This window comes from Heterocephalus glaber, unplaced genomic scaffold, assembly GCF_053883595.1.
Source record: "Heterocephalus glaber isolate CG9 unplaced genomic scaffold, H.glaber_assembly_v1.0 deba00001610, whole genome shotgun sequence".
Lineage (NCBI taxonomy): Eukaryota > Metazoa > Chordata > Mammalia > Rodentia > Bathyergidae > Heterocephalus > Heterocephalus glaber.
Genome location: NW_028258381.1, coordinates 25,907,979 through 25,932,661, shown reverse-complemented (window position 1 = coordinate 25,932,661; position 24,683 = coordinate 25,907,979). Strand labels below are relative to the sequence as shown.

General features: G+C 39.4%; 1 long non-coding RNA gene across 1 annotated transcript in view; it reads right to left on the bottom strand.

Moving 5' to 3' along the window:
• The window catches only part of LOC106008990 (uncharacterized), a 160,816-nt gene that overhangs the window by 24,208 nt on the left and 111,925 nt on the right, over positions 1–24,683 (bottom strand). The window contains exon 11 of the long non-coding RNA XR_015445481.1: positions 1–24,551. This exon is cut by the window's left edge and continues 24,208 nt beyond it. This is a non-coding gene — a long non-coding RNA (uncharacterized LOC106008990). The remainder of the gene's footprint in view (positions 24,552–24,683) is intronic.

Below are 24,683 nucleotides of genomic sequence, written 5' to 3'. Positions count from 1 at the left end.
CTACTATGGAAGAGTTGATAATTTCTTACAAACCTAAACACACCTTTACCATTTAATTTTAGAATTGTTTTCCTTCCATTCATCCAAATGAATTAAAAATACATACCTATAAAAACCCTACATAAATAATTATATTCATAAGTGAAACAGGCAATTTTGAGGGCAGAAATCAACTCAATATTATAATATAATGGTGGATAAATGTCATTATACATCTGTCAAGACACACAATGTTAGGATGGACAACACAAAAATGAATAATAAACTTTAGCAAATAATAATGTACTCATCAACTGAAACAAACATACTGCACTTATTATGATGTCCATATGGGAGAAAATGTTGGAGGATAGAGATGAAAGAGTATATATTTGGTGCTTAATTTCTTTTACAAATGTAAATCTACTCTGAAAATAAGTCTATTAATATAAAAAGATCCTACTCCCATAAAACTTATACTCCAGTGTATTAGTCAGTGTTCCCGAGAGATAAGAATTAATAGATTATATATGATTTTTAGGAGAGGAACCCTTCTCCATTGTTGGTGGGAGTGTAGACTGGTGCAACCACTATGGAAGTCAGTATGGAGACACCTCAAAGAACTAGGACTAGAGGTCCCATTTGACCCAGTTATTCCCCTGCTGGGTATCTTCCCAAAAGAATTAAAAGAATCATACCACAGTGATATATGTGCACCCATGTTCAAAGCGGCACAGTTTGTAATAGCTAAAGCTTGGAAGCAGCCCAAGTCCCCATCAACTGGAAACTGGATAAAGAAAATGTGGGTTTTTTACAAAATGGAGTACTACTCAGCCTTAAAGAATGAAAAACTAGAGTCATGTATAGCTAAATGGATGCATACTGAGGCCCTACTCTTAAGTGAAATAAATAGGACACACATACGTAAATATCAAATAGTTTCTCTGCTGTGAGAAACTGAAAGTGTAAATAATGATTAAAATAAATAATTCTTAATGGGAAATAGGGAAAAAAGGTCCAAAAGGGCAGGGGAAGTGGGGGGGGGGCGGGGAGAAGGGAAAGGGAAAATTATGAGAAAAGGAAAAAATGGAAACAAAGTCCTTGTAAATAAGGAAGGGTGGAGGGGTTGAAGGGAGGGCTAGGAATGGGGAAAAATAAGAACCAAGATGCATCATGTAAAGGTACAAGTACCCAGTGATAAACGTAAATGTGTTGTATACCTAAAATGTACCAATAAAAGAACCTAAGGGGAAAAAAAGGAAATTTGCTAGAGTGGCTCACATGGTCAGAAGCTAGACAGTCCCATAATGGGCATCTGCACACTGGAAAACCAGCAGCTGCCCTGTCTAAGAAGTTCCAAGAAGCTGGAAGCCTTGGAACAAGAGGGACAAATGATGCAGTCTCAGTCCAGGGCTGGAGACCTGGCTGATGAAGTCCATGTTCAAGGGCTCAAGAAGAGCTGATCATGTGTTCCTATGCAAGCTTTTCCTTTCTTCAGTTTTTGTCCCATCTGGGCCTTCACCCTGTTGGATGGTACCAGCAGATTCAGAGCAGTTCTTCTCTTTCAGTTGGCTGGCCCACATGCCAAACATCTCTGGAAACACCCTCACAGACATGCCCAAAGTGTGGTTTCCCAATTTTCCAGGTGTCTCTTAGTCTGATCAAGTTGACAACCAAGATTGTCATCAACCAGTGAGGGGAAAGAGAGGATGCAGGGAAATGATGAGCAAACAAAACAACTACGGATAGTCTACAGCCATGTGAGGAGAGTTTCATGGGGGCATGGCGCAGGCAAGCTCTAAAATGGTGGGAGGGGTGTCCCACAGGGGCAGAGGAATCCCCAAGTGGACCCAAACTCTCTCCCAAAGATTGCGGATCCCAAGCAGCTGAGAGATCCTGTATGTGTTTATGTCAATTTAAGGGTGGGCTCCCAAAAATATTTTAGCAATGCTATCTTGAAACACTGAATGTGTTATCTGTGCACCACCCTCCATGAAGCATTCCAGTTCTGTGACCTGTCTCTTCACTACAGTTATTGATACCATGATGACTTGGAGACTTCACTCATTTCAATGATTTTTTTAAAAAGTATATAGCATGTCCTGGGATCAAGTAATTTCTTATGTCTCTAAACCAGTAACTGTCAACAAGGGCAAATTTGCCACTTCAGGACACATGTAGCAACATGTGGAGATTTTTTTGGTTGTCAAAACTAAGGGTGTTATTGGCATGTAGTCAGTAGAGGCCACGGAGGCTAAACATCCTACAATCCATAGGACCTTTCCCCACTACAAAACATTATCTGATCCAAAGTGTCAATAGTGCCCAAGATGAGTCGGTCTGATTTAACACCTAATGTGTACTGCAAGTCCCTTTTCTCAAGGGCCATTTTTATTATCTCAAGCCCAAAATGAGTGTTCAGGAAGATCTAATTTGTCTTCCATTTAACACACCTGGAAACTTAGTAGAACTAATAGGTAGAATTCGTGATACAGTAAACTTACTTAAAAGTTCCACTCTCCTTCTTCCCAAATTTGCCAGTGTCCTGGTTCAGGAAGGGAGGGACAAGGCCCTAGCAGACACAATCTCTATCTCTACATCTTGGAGTCAGTAGCAGCAACAGTCAGTCTGTCAGTATTTCCACCCAGGGGACCAGAGCAGGGACTGGCTGAGTTGGGGTCTTCTGAATCAAGATGAAGAGGTCTCTCCCAGTAAGAAGGATCTGCTCCTCCAGCTTCTTATGTTGCTTCGTGTCTGAGAGACCTTGTCCAGGGGGACTTCCTTTTTCTGGCTCCAGGCTGAGCTTCCTGGGGTGGGTCTCCCACAGATCTGGGAGTCCATTGATGTCATTTTGGTCCATCGTCAAAGTCAAATTCCATGGGTATGTGTGGTTTCTCCTCCTCTTCTTCTTTAGCCTCTGTCTCCTCATCAGATCTTTCCTCTTCACTCTGAGATTTGGGCCGGCTATGCAGAATCTGAGCTGGAAGCTCCAGTGTACCTGAGACACTAGCCGTCCATAGGGCATGTTCTCCACCCTGCCAGTCCAAAGGCACCTCCACCTCCTCATCCTCATCTTCATCACACACAGCCATCCTGGGAGTCCCCCCTCTGCCTGCTCCTCCCTTCCCATGCTGGGGGCTTTTCCTTGTGCTCCCTGGACCCCAATCCCTCATGCTCTTGGCCTCCTCTTAGCTTTCTTCCTGCTCTTACTCAGCCTTATTGGCAGACAGAGGGGCCTCTGGTATCCTCATGCCCAGACCCTGGAGACCGGAAGTCACTTCCCCTTCTTCTGACATAGGCACCTTCATGGTGGCTGCAATGTCTCCATAACCCCATCCAAGAGACAAGAGCCACTAGGAAAAGGGTCCAAGGATATGGGAGATGCTGGAGTACCAAACCTGGGTTCCCCTACCCCAAGGGACTAGGATCCCCAGGGGGTTAGGAAATCCTCTCCAACCAATTAGGCTCCAACAGCTGTCTCTATGGCTAAGGTGCCCACCCCAGGAGGAGGCCGACTATTCTTCATCTTTATGCCTTTGGGAATGACATGCATCTTGTGAAGAAGTGGAGAATGTGTACGCAGAAGTTCTACCATAGGAAATCTGACCCTCCTAAAGTAGCTTAGTAAAACATATATGAGTTCACCAGTATTTTAATTTGGAACTATAATCTTTAGCTAGGCTTATATCATTTTTATTCTCTGAAATATGTGTTAGCTCATCATACACACCTCCCTGCCCAGATTATGGTTTGATCCAATGTCTTAGTTACTTTTTCTTGTTGCTGAAACAAAATACTCAACACCCAAAGTTAAAGGAGGGAAGATTTGTTTAGTTCATGGTTTGTAGAGGTTTCAATCCATAATTGGCTGGCTCCAAGGCAGGGTGCCCTGGCAGACAGGCATTGTCTGTCTTGTCGTCCACAAGGAACCAAAAGCAAGCAAAGAATGGGACAAGACAAGCCTCTTTCTGTTCCTTATATTGTATCCAGGCTACCAGGATTGAGATGGTGCTAAACCAATTAGTGGACTGATTTAGTAATCACACACCCTTGATCCTAGCACCCTTATTAATCCTAGCATTGCACCATGAATCAATCACACACTCCAGATTCAGCCACATATGAAAAAGCCCCATCTATGACCACATGAGGCTTTTGGGGGGCATCTAAACACAACCTATAACACTCAACTTCCGTGACATTTGCTAATTTACACATTTACAAACAAGGGCACAGGCACAGTACACCACCACACAGACTACCTCTTATTCTCATATGTTTCTGAGAAGTATTTTCCATATTTACACCAACTCTGGTCTGGCCCTATGGTAAGATAGGTTATGCTGAGGTTCATTAGACAAAATTTTTCATATTCCAAAATCAGTAAAGGAGAGAATTACCTTTCTTTTGCTGCCTAAAGAGATCATCACAAATTTAGCATACTCTGCAGCATACACACATTTTATTTTAGTCTGTTCATGTTGCTATAACAAAATACATGAGACTGCATAATTTTATAAAGAACAGAAACTTATTTCTCACATTTCTGAATACTGGGAACCCAAGATCAAAGTGCCGTAGGGTTAGTTTCTGCTCATGGCTCAGAATTGCTTCTGAGATTTATGTTAAAAGCTGCATCTTCCAGAGGGCATAAATGCCATGTTCTCATATGCCAGAGAGGATGGAAAGGCAAAAAGGTGTTGTACCTAGTTCATTCCAGCCCTAGTATCATTCATTAGATTTTCATTAGGTCACTAATTCCATTCATGAGGGTTCTACCCTCATGATTCTATCACCTCCTACAGGTCTGATCTCTTAATGCTATCATGTTGATGAATAAGCTTCAACACATACATTTTGGAGGACAAACCACAGCAGAACTGTTATAGTTCTGTGGATCCAAAGTCCAACACAGAGGTCACTGAGCTAAAGGAAGGCAATGGCACTCCAGCCTTTGCTGCCTTCTAGAGGTGGCCTACATTCCTTGGCTCATGCTTCCCTCCTACCATCTGCAAAACCAACAGCATTGCCTGGCGCTGATCCTTTTTCTACTGTTTTATCTCTCCCTATCACCATGCCTCACAAAGGTCCTCAGCTTTGGAAGACCCATGTTATTAAATAAAGCCCATCTAGATAGCCCAGGATAAACTCTCCGGCTCAAATTCCACAACCTTAATCACATCTGCAAAGTCTGTTGTACTATTTGCAATTGCATACTTGCAAGTTCTTGGGATTGGGGTACAGACATCTTTCAGGGTCATAGTTCTTCCTACCACAGGAAATATGGAAGTGACAAAACAATGAAAAGGAAATCCTAAAGGAGCGCATTAACAGTACAGTCACTGCTGTAAGCACCTGAGACTCAGTCCCCTGGGACATATAGGAAGTGGTGTTAAACTGAACTCACAGTTGTCCCACCCTACTGGGCAATGTATCAGTCCATCACTGGCTGAGGGTTGCTCTTAATGTTTCTTCCAAAAGCCATTAAGCTAAGAGTCATTTTCTAGGTAGAAGCTGGTAACAGAGCCCCTGGGAACTGTTGGTGTTGAAGAAATGTGGGTGATGTGTCAACAGCACCTGCTATACACAGAAACAACGTCACGTGGAAGTCACAGAGTCCCTGCAAAGAAATGGATAAATTCTTTGTGATCTCTCCATCTCTTCAACTATAGGTGGCAAAATAGAATGATGTAACCAAAAACTGGACACCTGTGTTCATGTCCTTTGTCTACCACATAGTGTTGGATTATTGGCTCAAAAACTTACGAGACTCTGATTCCAGTCTGAGAAGTTAGACCAAATAAGCTCAAACTTCCTGCTAGTTCAGAAATGGTATTTTCTATGACTTTTCAGAGTTCCTGCCCCAATGATAGCTTAGACAGACACATAGGTAGCATAATAATACACAGTAGTCTTCAAAAAAGATAGGAAAGTCTTTCTCATCTCTGTGGACTTGACAGAACATGTTTCAAGGTCTTAGCTCCACACTTTCCTAAGACATCTTCTGCTTCCATCTTTCCACTGAAGTTGAAGAACACTTATGGATATTTCATTTAAAAAAATCCACATTACAGCAAGGCACAGCTAAAACTTATGCACTTTTTCCAAAGTCAATTCTAAATGTTAACACATAATGCACTTACAAAAAGTGGCAGGAAGCAAAAGAGAATTATTTAATGGGAGGTTGTAATTGTACTGTAGGCCATCTGCAATTGACTTAGGATGCTAACCAGGGAAAATCAAGAACTAACTAACCTAGACCTTGACTAACCATAGGGAAGCTATAAAATTGATCAAGTGCATCAGACTGAAAATGGTCTTGACTTTGGGAATGAGTTCTTGACCTTGAGAAAACTTTGAATCAATGCAAAATTTCCTGGGAGTCCTTGATGCAGATTTGAAAATGGTCAACAGACACTGAATTTACAAATGATTATGGTTCATCATAAAAGCTTACTCCAGGGAAGTGAGAACTGTCTTAATACAACATGAGAGGAGGTTCCAGATAGAAGCACTGGTAAAATGCAGAATCACTTGGCTTTCCCTTCAGTGTATATGTTTGAAACAATTGGATCCTATCTCAGTCATTCATATGTATTTCCTTTTTGTGTTCCCACAGGCTTCTATCTTTATAATTAATCACTTGGACATACAACATAGTCAATACCATTTGCTCTTGACCCTGCTAATCACACCTAATGTATTTATAGAATACAATGCAGGACTTGGGAAGGTTACCAGCTTGAACGTGTGGTAGCTTAGCCTTTGTCTTCCAAAAAATTAAGCTGATGTTTGGGATTCAGAGTCTTGTCTTTTGTTTTGTTTTGTTTTTTACCCTTATAGGAAATTTCAACCCAATATTGAACAAGTGCTATGAAATGGATATACATCTGAGTGGTTTGTTTTTAAATTTGTTGGCAATCAAGTTAATGTGGACTTATATATAATTATGCTTGGTTGTAATAATTTTAAAGTAATAACTGTCTTTCATGGATCACGTTTTTACATTCCTGGGTGAGTGTTTGGATTTCCTCCCTATATTGCTTTTAGATATTAAAATTGGACAGGCATGAATTTAAATAATTTTAATTATTCAGTATTTGCTTCAAATTACAAAATAGGGAAAAGCATTCTTAATTTAATTGCTGGACTAGAAGGTATCTAAACCATTTGTAGTTGACTCTATGCAGTTTAAATAATACATTCCAATTATAAACTGAAAATGAAAAAATCGTGTATAAGCTTACCTTCATGAATGAATAGCACTTGGTAATTCATTAAGCATGCTTTTCTTTGTTATCCCTTGCATGGCTCCTTAGGTAGAAGACAAGCATTAACTTATTTGATGTAAAACAAAACAGATACTGAGAGAAGGAAGCTAAGCCACTTGCCCAGGGTGATCAGATGCAGTGCTAAGAGCTCCAATCCTGGCCTGGTTCCATCCTCATTCACACAGGGAAAGGACTTCGGTCTGCTAGCCGCACAAGATCTGCTAGATGGAGTAAGATGGGTGACATGGTTCCATGTCTCCAAACTCTTTGTTCTATAACTTTCCCCTCTTTGGCCCTTGTGAATGTCTAAAGGCTCTCGGGCTAATTTTGCAGCACAATTCATGTTCAGGGAGAGCTTAAAATCAATTAACATTAGCATGTAGTCTAGTGTTTTCCACACTTTTCATAAAGCACCAACACTTAAACTGTAGAAGTAAACTTTTTGGAGAACTTTGAACTGGAAAACCCAGATGGAGTGTTGGGGTTTTGTGGAAAGGAGTTGTAAGACAGGAAATAAATAGGCAAGACGACATCTTTACACACCAGTTCTGTAAGTCCATCACCATTAAAATAGGTTTTTCTTTTCCTTTATTTTAAGCCTTCTTTACTCCTGCTATCCTCAGTATTCTTTATAATGTTAAAATAAAACTTCTTTGGGGAACTTTGTTGTGAAATGGAAAATTTGAGGCTTTATTCCAAAACATGGTTTCTCAAAACTTGTTCTCTTAGAAACCAAGTGGTTTGTGTGGTTTAGATTTTCATCACTGGCTGAGACACATTTTCCAAAGCAGAGAACCACACATGCCCACTGGGGCTCTGCTGGTGTTGGCAGCCCTTGAAAGCTGTTTTATTTTTTGGTGACTTTGGACATCTAACACTTAGTTAACCTCGCAGACATCACATAATTATCCACAGGACTCTGCATATGCATTTTTAAACACTGATCATGAAAGTTGGGAAATTGCAAAGTTTTGACTGTTTCATTTGATTGATACTTCAATACTCTTCATTTAGCTTCTTAAAGTTTCATTCTCTTTATCTCCATACTTGCACAGATAGAAAAATAATAACAACCACCAGAGGTTAAAAAAAAAAAGAATGTAAGATCTCAGAGGACCTCTGATATGTTTGGAAGGAGGAAAGTGATGGGTGTCGTTGAAGGAACAGAGATAGAAGAGAGAAGCTAAGAATATCCTTTAGTCAGAACCAAGTAATGAATTTGTAATCAGAAACATACATTTAAGTCTGGACTCAAGCCACCAGTAAGCTGTACAAATTTAGACAAGTCATTTGACACTCATGATCCTCTATTTTCTCAGCTGTAAAATGAGAGGTTGGACAACAATATTGTAAGAATCAAACCAGCATTCTTTGTTTCCATGAAATCCAGTCTACAGCCACAAGAAGCAGAAAAAGCAGTAAGAAACTCACCAAGTTTCCACCCCAAAATCTTGGCAAGAAGCCAGCCCTGAGATGGGACTCTGTGGGTAGATGAATTCAATGGTTGAGCCACTAACTTTTAAATCTAAGGAGAGAGAGAGAGAGAGAGAGAGAGAGAGAAATCCAAAAAAGATACACACCTCAGGGAATTTTAAACCTAAATAAGATTATATGTCTTTCTCAAACAATCAATAAGCATTATAACTTAGGGCTAATTAATTCACTTTTAAGGGCATAAACTCCATGACTTTGAATTGATGTCTGAGATACAGATATTTAATAAATTTTTAGACTTTATTCCCAGAAATGAGTCAGAAAGGAAGAATATCCAATTGCGCATTATTTTAATCACTCTAGTTGAGTATATTTTACTATTTGGGCCAGAATTCACAGACTAAGCCCAGTGGAGCTCATAGTACAAAATCAATCTATACTAGGATTTGAGTTCATTGAGTACAAATGTTCACTAGTATCTGTAACAAGAGTAGTTAGCTCTAAGACCCAAGTGGAAAAAGATACCCAAGTATCCCAGAAAGAAAGAAAAAACAGTAAATTTAAAATTACAGTTCTACAAATGCCCTAAAATTTGCACTGGGCCTTAGGCCTTGCTTAGAGTTATCAGCATGTATAAATGTTACTGCAACTTGATTCTCGTGTATTTGAGAATTAAATTAACTTATGAAAATTTAGCCACATTTTTCTTTACTTATTGACACTAAAGGCCCTAACCAAGCAAAATAAGTTTTCTCCTACAATAGAATCATTAAGATAATCCAATTATATTAGTCAGCTTCTCCTTACTACATCAAAATACCTGAGATAACTAACTATAAAGGAGAAGGTTCATTAGCTTCATTTTGGATCTTCAAAGTCAAATGGCGTAGAGCAAGCAGGCTATGTGAGGGCTGCCCCTTAACTGTATCACTTTGTGGCATCTGGCTGACGGAAATGTGAATTAGGGGTGGTACATCTCATTCCAGGAGAAAGAGAGAGAGAGCGAGAGCCCATAATCCCCTTCAAGGGCATAAACACCATGACTAAAGCCTCACTCACCTGTTGAAGTTCTGATATAACCACCCTGCAGACCAAGCCTTTACATATGAACTGTTGAGAGACACTCAAATTACATCTAAACCATAGCACCAGTGTATCAATTTGATCATTTTTCATCCCTTCTATAGACATTTGGTCTAGTGGTGTTTAGTCTATCCAATGCATGTAAAGGAAGATCTATCCAAACATGCACCATTATTCCTAGATGAGGGGTAATGCTGATAGGCAAATCACAGAGAAATTGTGAGAGTTATACTGGATTGTCAACTGGATTGGTTTGAGAGCAGCTCAGGGAATGAGTCAACCACATTCTGAATGTGTCTAGATGGGTCATGGAGGTTTGACCTTGGGAACTCTATCTGGTCCCTGGGCCCTTAATCTCAAGTCCTTCCTCTGCTCTGCTTCCCAGCCACTATGAACTGAGCTGCTTTGCTCCAACATGCCTTTCCACCATGATGTTCCTGCCTTGTACTCAGCTGACCACGGACTGAATCTCCATAAAACATGAGCCAAATTAAACCCCTCCTTCTTTAAACTGTGGGTGTCAGTTATTTTGTACCAGCAAAGGGAAAGGTAATATAGAAGGCTAATTCTTTTAAAACCTGAAAAAATCCCAACCCAGAAGTGACTAATCTAAAGAAAAAAGAATTTTAGGGAAGAAAACTATTGTTTTTGTTTGTTTGTTTGTTTGTTTGTTTTGTTTTCTTTGTTTTGTTTGTACCGGGGATCAAACTCTGGACCTTGCACTTGCAAGGCAGGCAGCAGAACCACTGAGCTAAATCCCCGGCCCTATTATAATTTTTAGGACTGAATGATGGTAGCTTTGGGCTAGATTAGGAATAAAACGGAACATAACTAATAGAAATTTTCACATAAAGATTTGGAGCTAGGAAAAAAATTAGTTACTTTGGTGATGAATTATGAAATACCAAAGTAGCTATGGGTTCAGCCATGGGGGCAGCTCTGCTTCAATAAAACTTAAAATCATGGGTCCAAAGCCAAGCCCCCTCCTAACACCCTCACTCCACCTGTCCTGGAGTTGATATGTATGATGGACTTTTTTAGACTACATGGAAACAGGTCTATGCATGGGTACTGGGGAGACAAATGGGAAAGAAAAAGATAATGAAGGATAATATGATCATTTTGAACCCTTTGGGCTTTCTTGAACATGAGCATATCTGTTCCTCAGCCCAGATTACATTGTCTCTGAGCAACTGAGAAATAATTGATGAAGATTCTGAAGAGAGGCCAAGCTTCTTTGCATGAGGAATGAGGGGCTAAAATCTAAAAAATTCAAATATCAGTGTTCAAAATGAGGTCTTAGACACTTGTAGCAGCCTAGCTCAAGTTTATGTCTGCTTTCTCTCCCCCCTCTCACTCTGTAGCTCCTTTGTCTTCCACTCCAACTACTCTACTGAAACATACTCTCCTTTTAGGCAAATTCTCCTGTATTTCCATTACTGACTGGCCTCCGCAGCACTAGGCCACAATGCACCTTTCTCTAATGGCTGAGAGCCACCTCACCCATTCTCCTCTCTACCTCACAGCAATCTTTCCACCTCCTACCCAATTTTTTGATCTTTTCCTAAATATGAGTTCCACAAGGCCATTTGCAGCTCTTTGACTTAAATTTCACAGCAAAACTGTGTTTATGTAAGATGCCACTTCTTCGTGGAGGAATTTAATATTTGGTAAAGACTTGAAAAGTTTCTTTATTTTACCTGTAGCCATTCACTACCATTATATTTCCTTCTGAGTAATTTTATTGCATTTAATTTTGTAAATGTTATTTCAGCTGTTGCATTCAGAAATAATTAGATCAATATAAGATTTCTTGCTTTATTGTACAGCTGCCTCCTACAATTATGTTATTCACTAGTGCTTATGATGTCATGGTTTGTTGCCATGGTAATGAATATGCAGTCACAAGTATCTCATTGTCTTTCCATTAGACTGCTGACATATTTATGTATTTAGGAACAGCATAGCTCCTGTAAATAAAATGCTCCTATTTGCATACAGATACACTTCTTCCTCAACTCTACATTTTCCCCTGTAGTTTCCATTATTTCCTACACAAACTGTATACAGTTTGTTTATTATGTATGGAGGAAAAAAAAGAAGGCTGGTTTAAAAAGAGATAAGGCAATGTTTAGATATTAAAACAAATAGATCTAAGAGAGATAAACCTTTTATGATAAGAAATTCAATGTAGTGCTTCATTGCTACCAAAATTAAGCTACTCAGAACTTAATGAATATCAGGAATTACCAAATGTTTACTAAAAATATTAACCTTAAAAATGAGAAACAGTAATTTTTTTTAAGTAGGAAGATATTTATTGATAGGAAAGTTCCCAAGGGGCAGGAGGGGTCCTGAGAGGGCAGCCAAAGACCCCCCCTTTACAGAGAAGTTTTATAGGATGGAACCCACTTGGGTACAACGTGGGCCACAGCTATGAACATCCAGTAAGATTACAAGTACAGTCACTTAGGGAATGGGGGTCCAACTGGGAAGCGAGTCACAGAGCAAGCGTACAAGGACTTTCAGTAAGGGTAAAGGTCAGGGATATTTCTGGGAGAGGTTGGGTTTAGACCTTAAGGCCCCTCCACCCCCCACCTATTTAGAATATCAATCACTGCTATTTATCCCCAGGGGAAGCACAAGGGTGTGTAGTTTCTCTCCCTTTACAATTGTGGCCTTTAGTGAATGTGCCTTGGACCACAATTGTCCTCTGTGCGGAAGGCCCAGCCCTGTATAACTGGCTGTAATATTTATAGCTAACTTAGCTGTCTACAGTACCAAGAGCCCCCAATAACCTTCCAGCAAATCCCCTTGGCTTAGTTTGGTTTGTCCCTCTCTGTGCTACAGCCAGGAAGTCTAATTGATGTGTGCTGTGGTTTGTTTCACCTTTGTCCTAGCCTTCTCCAGGATTTAGCCCCATCTGATTGCCTCTAATATTTCTTTTCTTTTTCTTTTTTTGATACCGGGGATCAAACTCGGGTCCTTGCACTTGCGCAGCAGGCGATGAAACCACTGAGCTAAATCCCCAGCTGCCTATAATATTTCTACCTAGCTCATCTATCTATGATATTCTCCCCTCTGAAGAAGTATCCCCAACCGCCATGAGGGGGCAAGGGGCTATGACCGCTCAAGCTACTTAAGGCTGAAGGGGGTCGTAGTTGTGGTTGGCAGTCAGGGATACCCTTCAGAAGGTCTATCTAAAGGTCCTCAATAGGCATCATGCGAGAAACAGTAATATTTTAAATAATCTAGAATTTCCTTTTCTTGGAGCATAAATTACATATCCATAAAGAGATACTTGAACATTTTAAACTCTTATGATGTAAAGCAAGCATAAATTTCTATTCATTTAAGACCTGAAGACTAATAAACAATATCAGGTCACACATTTCAGATCATTCAATGAATATGGCTCTTTATTCTTGCCACCACCATCCCCCTGCCTTTTCATGAATCCTACTCAGAAGTAAAGCATTTATTCCGTTCAGGGAGATTCTCTCTGGAGGGGAAATAATTTTATCAGTAAGACTCCCTGGTGATCATGCTGACTTGGAACTGCTGCTAATCAGCCTTTTTGACATGCTAGCTTGAATAGCACTTCCCATGATGCCTTGTGATTCTACCTCAACACTTTCCTTTTGAACTCACCATGACTCATGAGAGCCTTTTTCTCTCTTTGTGTGTCTGAAGTTATCCCACTATTAACTTTAATTGGAAAGGTTCCTTTTGTTCCACTACTTAGTCAGACACTAACCATTGAACTCTCCAGACTGAAATTTCAGGGGTAGTAAGAACAAGTTTTTAATAATTAAGGAGAATAAATAATGACAACTCTGATAACTTTATAGTAGTTAATAAGAACTTACTGAAATGGAAGGATGAAAGAATCACATAAATTTGATATTTTAAAGATGTTTTGGTGCAAAGGTCCGGCATGAGATGGATCTGTGTTCACTTTAGGATTTGACAATTCCCAAATAAAAGACTCCTCCAAAACAGTTGAAAAACAAACCACAGATAAGGAAGTGGGAGTTCCAGGAAGATATTTGCATGTGGATCAAAGTAGCTTCTTAGCAAAGAAGTAACTGTGGAGAAAGGGAAGGGTGAGAATAAGACCAGTATCTCACCATGGGAGGAAAGAGGTGATGTGAGCACCAGTAGTTAGGTATATGCTCCAACAGTGCCATCTAGCTTGATCCCCAGGGACTCCTCCCTGGCCATCAGGAATGGCCTTGCGAGCAAATAAGAAAAAGCTGCTACACTTGAATTTCTGGAAGATTTCAGGAGCAATTGGATGCTTTGCTTTGAGCCCTGGAGCCAAAAGTTCAAGGAAATGGACTCAGCCATCATTTTCGTGTTCTTTGGAGCTCCCAGTAAACCTGCCAGACTACCTGCCTGACAGACAGTATGGCCATGGAAATCAATCATCAGTCACCAACTCAGACCTGCCCACATGTCTGAGCATCACCTGAATTGGGACACCTTGTCTGACATCCCAAGTCTAGTGCCCCTGGTGGGCATTAGGTCATAGGCTGCTTCACAGAGATAAGAGACCGAGAGCAGATCACAGAAATGCATGAAATGGAGGCTTCCATGTGGGGTGGAGAGGATGCATTTGTGGATCCATCAAAGATATCCTCAAAAGTATAGGGACTGTGGGCACAGGAGCATTTCACCGGGGCAGACAGAGGTGAGAGCTGTGGAAATACACTACTGTTGCTGCCTAATGACCATCTAGTTGGCTCAAGAGTCTGGTGTGGTCTAAGAAAGTGCAGATTATTATACTGGAGGCACATAGTTTGAAGGCCATACAGATCACTGTGAGCCAAAAAACCTCTTTGTATGTTTATATTTGCTGTCCTCCTCATTATCCTTACAATCACACTTTTCATAATAAAGTAAACAAGTCAAGTCAGATTGATATTTGCAGCTTCAAGAGTGAAAACAAGGTCAGTTTATATTTGTTTTTATTAAAAATAGCTTTTGTCTCATTTCAGTAACTTCATAATGCTACAAAGCACAAAGAGTAGTTGAGTCTTTCTCGGGCAAGAAGCAAGATTGTTCATCCAAAGGAGAGGGTGAGAGAGATCCACCAAATATTTGAAGAAGAATTTTATTGCCAAAATAATAATAGATCCTTTTATATCAGTCTGTGGGGAAGTCTGAGGGATTGGAGTATCTAGATTCTAGCCTCAGCTTTCCAGGACCCTATGACCTTTAAGTAAGTCACCTAACTGTTCTAAATGTACATTTCCCTATATTTAAAATTATCTTAATAACATTCATCCTACTTCTTTCAGCTTTGTAACTATGATGCATAGCAATGACACTTTAGCTACAATTTCTGGTTTCAGCTGGCTTTGAGCTAGATATGCCTCCCAATAACTTTTTACCGCTGTACCTTTGATATGGTCTTCAGAGAAACGATTGTTCACTCAAGGCCTCTGTGATGAAGCAATCTAGGAGTCTACAGACTTTAAATGGCATTGACTTAATACATGACCCCATCAACAAATAATGAAGCAGCAACTCCACCCTTCCTGCAGAGTCCTCTCTTCTGGCATAAATAAGAAGATGAAGAAAAGAGTAATTGTTTCCTGATTAATTTTATCTGTGTTTCTCTCTTTAAAACTCTTACTCCTCTTTCTTCACTCCCTTTTTCCCCCTCAGCCTGTTCTTCCAGAACACTCTCCCTAATATTCATTCTGAATTTCTTTCCCAAAGGCTCCAAAGTAGCCCAGTAGGAATAAAAGACTATCTAGCCTGGGTCAGGGTGACCTGGGCTCAAACTCTGGCTCTATTATTTATTAGTCATGTGACCAAGAAGAAATTAGTTACCCTTCCTTAAACTCGATCTCTTTTCTATAAACTAGTGCCAACAATGCCCCTGGAATATGAGGTGTCTGGTGCACTTTGACTTACCAATATTTAATGGATATCCATTATGGACAAGGCCCAACTCCAGACACTTGAGAATGCAAAATTGAATGACAGACCCATTAGGTGCAAAGTAAAAGTATTTATTGTTCTTTCTCCTTTCCCATTTTACAAAAAGCCTCTAGATCCAAGGTTCTCCTAGCACTGCAGAGTTCCTCCGGTATAATGGGGACTCCCTAAACCTGAATCTCACACACCACAAAACCAGTGAACAAAAAAGAGGCAAATCATGTTAACCTTAACATACTCCCCTGGCATACCAACCAACCAAGAATATTACAAACTTGATATCTACAAAAATAGGAAACTAAGCATCCCACACCACACAAACTCATGCTGGGGAGGAGAATCAGGCAGGGACTGCCTTTGCAGAAAACAGAAGCAATTATCCACAAAGAAAGGGTTCACCCTGAGCAGAGAAATACTGAGTAGAGAATAGATCTGATTACTGGTGAAAGAGACTGTGTCCCCTAAGGATCTGAAAGGGAGGAGCTTAAAAATGTGTACAGCCAGAGGTGGCACTTTGGGAAGTCAGGGGTTCTAGAAGACAGAAAGACTTGGAAGGCGCTGGCAGCCCTTGTGGTGAAACATTGAAAGGAAGCAATTGTTAGAAAGAAATTTAAAATTCAAATGTCCCAGCTGCCCAAAGGAATCATCTATTTTAAAAATCATAACATTCATGAAAGAAGCCTTCCAGAACTGCTTCAGAAAGTGGCAAGAATAATGGAATAAGTGTACTTGAAGCAAGGTGGAATATTTTGAGGTGTGTTAATGCCAATGTGTCTTACTGTAACAAGTTTTTAAATTTAAACTTCACCATAGGTTTTGACCCCACCTTATATATGTCCTTTATATAACATATATATCCTTTATATATAGGAGAGGCCTATTATAAAGTATTGGCTCCTAAGACTCTGGATAAGTCCCATGACCTACTGTCTCCAAACTGGGGCCAAGAAAAATAGGGGTACAGCTGGAAGGCCTTACAGTCAGCAAGACAATGGTGTAGACTCCAGACTGGGCTTGAAGCCCTGATAACCAGGAGGACCAGTCGTAGAGAAGACCAAAGTTCCTGCTCTAACAGACAGAAAGTGAATTTCTCCTCCACTACTTCATGCTCTACTCAAACCCTCAGTGGACTGGATGACACCCATCCACATTGGCAAGGACCACCTGCTTTTTTCAGTCCACCAATTCAAATGCCAATCATTTCAGGAAACCTCTCACAGACACACCCACAAATAATGTTCTGCCAGATAGCCAGGCACCTCATCCAGTCAAGTTGGCACATAAAACTAACCATCACCAAAGTCTGACAAATATCTCAACACCTCTCCCTTACCTACTAGTGACACATAATGATTGTAGACTAGGAAGACGTAAGAAATTTAACACAGTATACCAATGTAAGTTAAATGTCATTACATCATAGTATTTGTAAATGACTTCCTTAATGAAAGAGTATCTCAAACCAAACATTTCAAACTCAGGGAATACATGAACAGAAACACAAGGATGGGGAACAGTTTATCAAACTCAGGAAAGGGACTGAGTGAAAAATGAAATGAATAAATACAATTTAAACATGAAGGCTAAATTAGAATGTACTTTAAGTAAAAGAGAATTGGTTAGAAATATAACCATGGACACTGAAGAGGGAAATAGCTAAGAAAACTCATAAATAGATTAAAAGGTTGTAAGAAAGCATTGCATAGACAATCCAACATATATTTAACTTGAATGTACTTAAGACTACAAAGTAAGACAATTTTCTAAAAATAAAAAATTTGAATGTATATATTGAAAATACCTACTGTATATACTATTATCAGCTCCACAGCATAGTTCAGGAAAACTCTAAAGACTTTAATGAAAAAAAAATCTTCAGGCAGAAACAACCATGCCACTTATAATAAAAAGAAAATCAGGTTGGGTTCAGATTTCTTGACAGCAATATTAATGCTGGACAACATGGCAGCAACATTTTTGAGAAACTCAAAGTAAGAAATCATAAGCTCAAAGTTCTTATATGAGGCACACAGATTAAAGAAAACCCAGTTAAATCTCAAGAACCCAGAGAATGCTGTGTTCCTGGCCCCTTCCCGACACATGTACTAATGGTTGAGTTTTCCTAATCAAGAGGTGACTGGAGAAGTTGTCAAAAGTTCTGACAATAAGAACAGGGTATATCTGAAAGAGCTGATACTAAAACAGAGATGGAGAAAAAAGAATGGAAGAATTTTATGTAAGTGTTATATTTCACCAAAGTAGAAATCATTCAACTAAGAAAATGAGAGAAGCAGGGAAATAAAAAACATGGGGAAAGCTCATTGACTATACTATAAATAAGTGAGAGTCAGAGAAAGAGAGCTTTCTTCATCCTCCTAGATGACCACCCAGGATAAGACTATCTCAGAAGAAATAATTAATGTTCATCACTACTGTGTAATATTTTATTATAATAATAGATATTTTATTTTTTCTCTTTTCTCTTGTATTTTCTATTATCTTTTCAATTTTTAAATGGTTCCAGTGCCCAAAACTAGCCCCCATTTAATCCCATGCAGATTATATGCCATTCACTTTACACAACACTAACTGATTTGACTCTGGGATTTTCTCCTAACATGTCACTGACTCCACTTTTATTTTAATCAGGTTCAAAAATAGACCATACTTTTCTGAATTTGGAGAGTCACCTACTCTGAGGCAGAAGAGGAAAACTCAAAATAGGAGTTCTTTGAATGCTTGCTTCAATTCCCTGAAGCTTGACTTAGAGATCTACTGGGTGAGCTGAAAGAAATGAGAAAGTCGAGAGAGGAATGATGAAAATCAACAGGCATGAAAATTGGAGTCCGAGAGATGGATGGTAGAGAACCTGGGCCAGGAATCCACATGGCAGGAGTCATATGGAAGCTTCTGGAGGAAACAAGGCTAACCAGCTGTCTTCCTCAGCAACCTGCAATATATGTAGCTTTCATAGCATGTCCGTGTTTGAGCAGGAGGGGCTTTGGAGTGAATGGAGAAAATTATCCAGGGTTGAGCTTAGGCCAAGAGATGTTTTACATAACAGAAAATACTGATATTTTAAACAAACCAGCTCCCTCAAATGTCTTTCTTTTCTTGTTACTCCAATGCCATGTGTAAACATTTCATTCTTTTCTGCTAAATTTTGATGAAGAATCTCTTTAAAGACTGAAAAAGCTTCAAGAAGCTCATGGAGACATTGTGGTTTCTGTGACAGATCATAGTTTAGGGGAAATCCTGCTTCACTTGCTTATATTTACAAGATACATTAGCTTGGAAGCCAAGAACAAGGTTTTAGAGATAATCCTGAGCACTGGCCATTTTGAGGACCTCAGAAAACCTAAGCTAATTTCAGGCATAAATTGGACTCCTGTCACTATTAAATGTAACTGATAGTTAATGTACTAGTAAATGTAACTGGTCGCTTCTTATCTATATATTATTGATGATTGATGGTTGATGGTGACTGCCACATAAGTCTAGCCCCATCAAACCCAGATACCCTTCTGAGTTTATAAAAATTCATCTCTGTCTAGGGACATGTTTGTCACATCAGCCAGTGCCTCCTAGAAGATGTAGGAGAGGTAAATATATTTTCTTCCCTGATACCCATGATTTCCCAACTCAGGGATTAGGCCTTTACCACTAAAATTCACTAATATTCATTAATTCACTAAAAGTCATCAATAACTCATGTTTGTCACATTACTGAACTAATTTTATAAGTTTTTCTACGTTTTCCTTTTTGTTCCTTCTATTTTTTATGCCACCTGTATAGCATACACAGGTGATCAAAATATATAATGAATGTTTAAATATTTTTAAAGTTACAATAAAACACACTGTCATGAATCCCATTCAAAATACTCCCCCTCACTTCAAACACACTTATCGCATCATTCTTACTACTTTCTGAAACAGTTCTGGAAGTCTTCTTTCATGAGCATCTTTACGAGATGGGATCCAAATATACAGTGAATGTTGCTGCTAAGTGCCATCCAATGGAAAAGCAGGCTCATAAAAATATTACAGTGTGCCCTCATCCAGCTTATTCACTATATCTGGTACTGTGGAACTTCTGGTTCTTCCTCAAAGTCAAAATGAAGGAAAACATTTTGAATCAGTTCAGAACATCCAGGCAGCCACAACAGGACAACTATAAAGACCCTCACAAAATAGGATTTCCAGAACTGCTTCAGAAAGTGGCAAGAATGATGGTATAAGTATGTGTGAAGTGGGAGAGAGGAAGTATTTTAGAGGGATTCATGGGCAATGTGTCTTTTACTGTAATTTTTTAAATTTAAGCATTCAAACTATGTTTCTATCAATCGATATTTACACATTAAGATGGTTAAGGAAAGAATATTACTTTCAATTTGATTAGTACATAAAGATTCTATAAGTCATTTGGATACTAGCAAATGGTAATATCTTGTTAAATAAACTTCTTCGTGATTCCCCCTAACTTTTATATCTATGAAGGATCTCTTCTATACATCAACCCATGCCAATCAAAGTAAAGGGGTGTGTGGAGGAATCAAAAATTCTCAAACTCACACTTGAGTCCCCTTGAATGCGCCCCAGGGTCCCCCTCAGGTAGCTCCATATTAGGCTTCCAGAACCTACCTTATGAGCTTTTCCATACTGGAAAGAATGTCTGAGAAACAGACTATAGGGTTTATAAACCATTTCTCTCTTACTTCCCAAAAAGCTAGCTGTTGGTATCTGGACACAAGCTGAGCATTACAGTTATTGTTTTAAATTTTAGATAGATCTTAAAAACCCCTTTGATCTGACTTAAAAACATAAACAGAAGAGCCTTTGGCCAATCTGAATTTGACATGTGTCCTTTGAGTCTGTAAATAATCAAATTTCAACATAGTGTGTCTTACAACCACAACTCCAGACCATGGGGTGAGGCACATTTTTGTTGTAAGAGGATAATTTGCTTTTATTAAGCAATATTTTCCAACAATACAGTCTTCTTTCTGAGGGTCTCAGTATATTCCTTCATCAGCATAAGTACTAATTATTTCTTTTGCTTATCCATCCCCATAATTCTCAACAATAAAGGGACATTTATTTAAATGAAGTTTTTTCCACAAAGAGAAAGGGGGAAAGTGCTTTCAAAGTAACCAAAACCAAAGCTATTCAGGTCTGTTCAATCCATGCCTTCTGGGCAGCATGGCTTCTTAGTGCAGTGTGATTAGTAGAATCGCTTCACCATGGAGACCTGAGGTTAGCACTGTCTGGACGTCATCCTCACAGAAAGCACAAGGCCCAGAAAAAGAGAGGATGATGGAGGAAGCAAGAAAATATTTACTTTCAACCTTTTAAGTTAAGGAACACAAGCCAGCAAGCTTACTTTCTTGGGTCTTTTGGCCTCTGGATATGTAAGGCCTGGAGCCCCAAGGAGTTTATAACCTTGAGACCAAGCTTCCCAGAGCAACAGTCATTTCTGAACTTACAGGGTGAAATGTATTTAAAACCCTTCCCCAGAGTGAGCTGCAAAAGTTGGAGGTTGTTTCACTGTCAGGGTCAATTTGTATTTAAGAGAGTGCAGAAGATGGGGTCTTTGCCCATGGGGCTTCCTAGGAAAGAGAGAATTGACCTATTTTTAAGGGAAATGAATTCCAGAACTCAGTCTCTGTGGCCCATTCCCTATCCATATCTATTTTCTGTTCTTCCAGTGGAAGAGAGAATGTTTTGCAAATCACTTCTGCTAACAATTTTCCCCCTGACAAGAAACTGCCAGGATCTGTGGGTCCCTGACCCATGTCATTCACTTTTACCAGGCAAAGATCCTCATGGAATTTCAAAGCCAAAAGTTAAATGCCAAATGCAATTTGCACAGGGTATTGACTTGCTAACATAGCAATATTAGCTCCTCTTATTCCAATACTAATAGTATTAACTTTTAAAATGTTTATGTCTTCCTCAAATAACTATTAATACAGAATAACCACTTGACATAACCTGGATGGAGAACACTCAAGCTTTTGTTTTTTCAGAAATTCTGAAACAGGCTTTTCCATAAAAGCTCCTTCGTAAGTCTTCTACAAAGCTTGTATCTTGAAAACTTAAAAAAAAGGGAACCAAGACATACATATATCTCCACTTGCAGCCAAATCACAATTACAGAAAGCCTTATTCTAAATAACACAGAAGTGGCTATACCGTGGAGAAATTAGAACTACATCAACCTGCCCCAAGTGTATTCATACAGTAGATTTTATGAAGTAGATATGTCAATTCTAGACACCAGTCTAGAATAAAGAATGCAGTATGAATACTTATTTCATATTACAAACAAGACATGTCATAATCCTTCCCAAATGCTGAAGATCTATTTTGATAAAAGTTGTATGAAAATTTTTTACCTTTCTCTGTTCTTTCAGTAGCCACCAATTTTGCTTTTGTTTAGGTTTTTTCAGACAGGATCTTTTTTTTTTTTTTTTTGGTACTGGGGAATCGAACTCGGTACCTTGTGCTTTCGAGGCAGGCACCGGAACCACTGACCTAAATCCATGGCCCTCAGACACGATTTTGCTACATTTTAGGCTGGTGTAGACTCACAGTTCTCCTGCTTTAACCTCCCAAGTGCTGGGATTATAGGCATGCCCCACCAAGCTTGGCAATTAGCCACCAAAATTTGTAACAAGTATAGAAATATCTTGCAGAGAAGGTAAATTGCTATATTTTTCTAGAAATCTTCACAGTGTTTTCATTAAATCAGATTCATCTGAAATCACCTTTGTGTTCCTGCTGTCTTATTTCTACATGCACAAGAGAAAAACAGTGACCATCTCTAATCATTCCTCACACAATACAAATAGCACTTAATATCAGCTGGAACCCAGTGTAAAGAAATGTCTGAAATGTATGCTTCTGTTGTTTCCAGTATTACATTCTTAGCACAAAGGGTCAGATTCCACAGAAGACATAAGGACTTTTTGAACTGTTGAAGGAATCAAGTTTGCCTCTGGAATCTAGTACCTCTCCTGTGGCTCTCTACTAAATGGCTCAACAAGCCAGGTGAACATGGGGCTTCTTACCTGTACCCCAGCAAAGAGATTGGTGTGGTCCATTTTCTTATTTTGGTTCTTAAATGGCAAAGCTGGGTTTAGGGGGAAAAAAGAAGGAAAAGAAACAAAGGTACGAGCTCAACAGGACATGTTTATTTCGGAACAAACCAGAAAGGGACCTTTCTCACACTGAGACCAGACTTGATCCTCTTGTACAGGGTACAGGGTCTTTTAGAGGGTCATGGGATTGGGGAGAAGTTCAGTGAAAGGAGGTTGTGACTACCTGCCAAGAACAAGGCTTGAGAAAACACAAGAGGTAATGGTTTCCCAAGGATGAGGCTTGAGAAAATGCTGGGAGTAGTGGTTGCTGTCAATAGCAGGACTGATAATAATATGAGTGACTGAGTATAGCTGTAATGGGAGGGGGAGCTTAGTGTGGTTTTTGATCAACCTAGGATGTGGTGGTCATATTCCTTCGTTCCAGACACTATGGATAGATAGGGAAAACAGGCAGCACATTTCTTCCTTACCTACTTCCTGTTGAATAGGGGTGGTGATGATCAGAATTTCATCTGGACTAAAGGAAGAGGATCTTATTGTTATGGCCTTTGGCAACTGCTGGTGAAATAGCCACAATCTTCTTGGTGAAAAAAATCTTTGCAATAGATTGATTAGACATGGCAATAATAAACAGGTGAGTAAAAAGAGAAGAATAGGCACTGTAAAGGGAAGAATCCAAGATAAGATAGTGGTCTTTCATGAACCCCATGAATTCTGTGAGGCATCCTGAAACATTTGATATACTGCCTGAACCTCCTGTGTTTATCTCCTATTATCATGATTATCTGGGATGAAAGTACAACGTGTCATATGAAGCATGGCACATGTGCCCCTTGGGCAGTCTGTGCAGGGGCAATGGATCCAAAGCACTTTTATCATTGGTTCCATCTGCATGCTCATTAGGAGTTTGGCAGCACCTAGGTGAGAATAAACAATCTTTACCAAGATGTTAAAGTATTCATAACCAAAGCATAAGCAGCAAAATGGAAAGACAAATTGGCAAAAGAGCCACATTAAGACACTGCCCTTAAGGGACTGGAATAGCAATTATAGCCAGTTGGTTTCTAGACCTGTATACAGGTGTACCTAGAAACTGTTAGCAGGGGTCAGTGATTGGAGCCCCCCTTTTGTGTTTTGACTACATTACTCTTACTTTAATATCTCTTTGGTTAAACTTTTCTGTTGAATGTTCAAGATCAAGTTAAAGTGATACCTGTGTTAATCAAAATTAACCTCTTGCTATTTATCAAGGTCAGTTAAGGCTCCTCAGGTATTACTTTTGGAACTATATGCAGAGCCTCTCAGCTCCTCTGTCACAGCTGCCAGGATGAGTCACAGCCTTTCTTACCATTTGGCTTCCTGTGGAAGCAAGGGAGATGTTTTTCTCTCTGGTGACTCTTTTTTTTTTAGCACACTGCACATTGGTTTACTCCTATTCTTGAAGGTCTAAAAATTTTCCTGTTCAGGAGTTTGGGGGACTCACCAAAGTTGTAGTATCCTGGAGAAAAGTTCTCCCCATGTCCTGGGTCCTTGTTGACCTTGGAGGACCAGGGCCAAAATATTGGCTATCCTCTTAGTCCAGTTATCTTTTTAACCCTGGTCTTCAAAACTCAGTTGTTAAACGTCCTGGAGATCAGTTATCTTATCTAGATATGAAGCACCTTGAAATACACAGCATGCCCAGGGAACTGTAATTTCCTTACCAATCATGGTTGTCTTAGAAGTTGAATACCTGCAAAATGTTAACAAGTAACAATTAAAAAACCTCACTGAGAAATCTTGAGGTGAAGGGAAATATAACATTTCAGCATAACGATCATGATGACTTTATTATATTAAATGACATGAAGAAATTTTATCTATA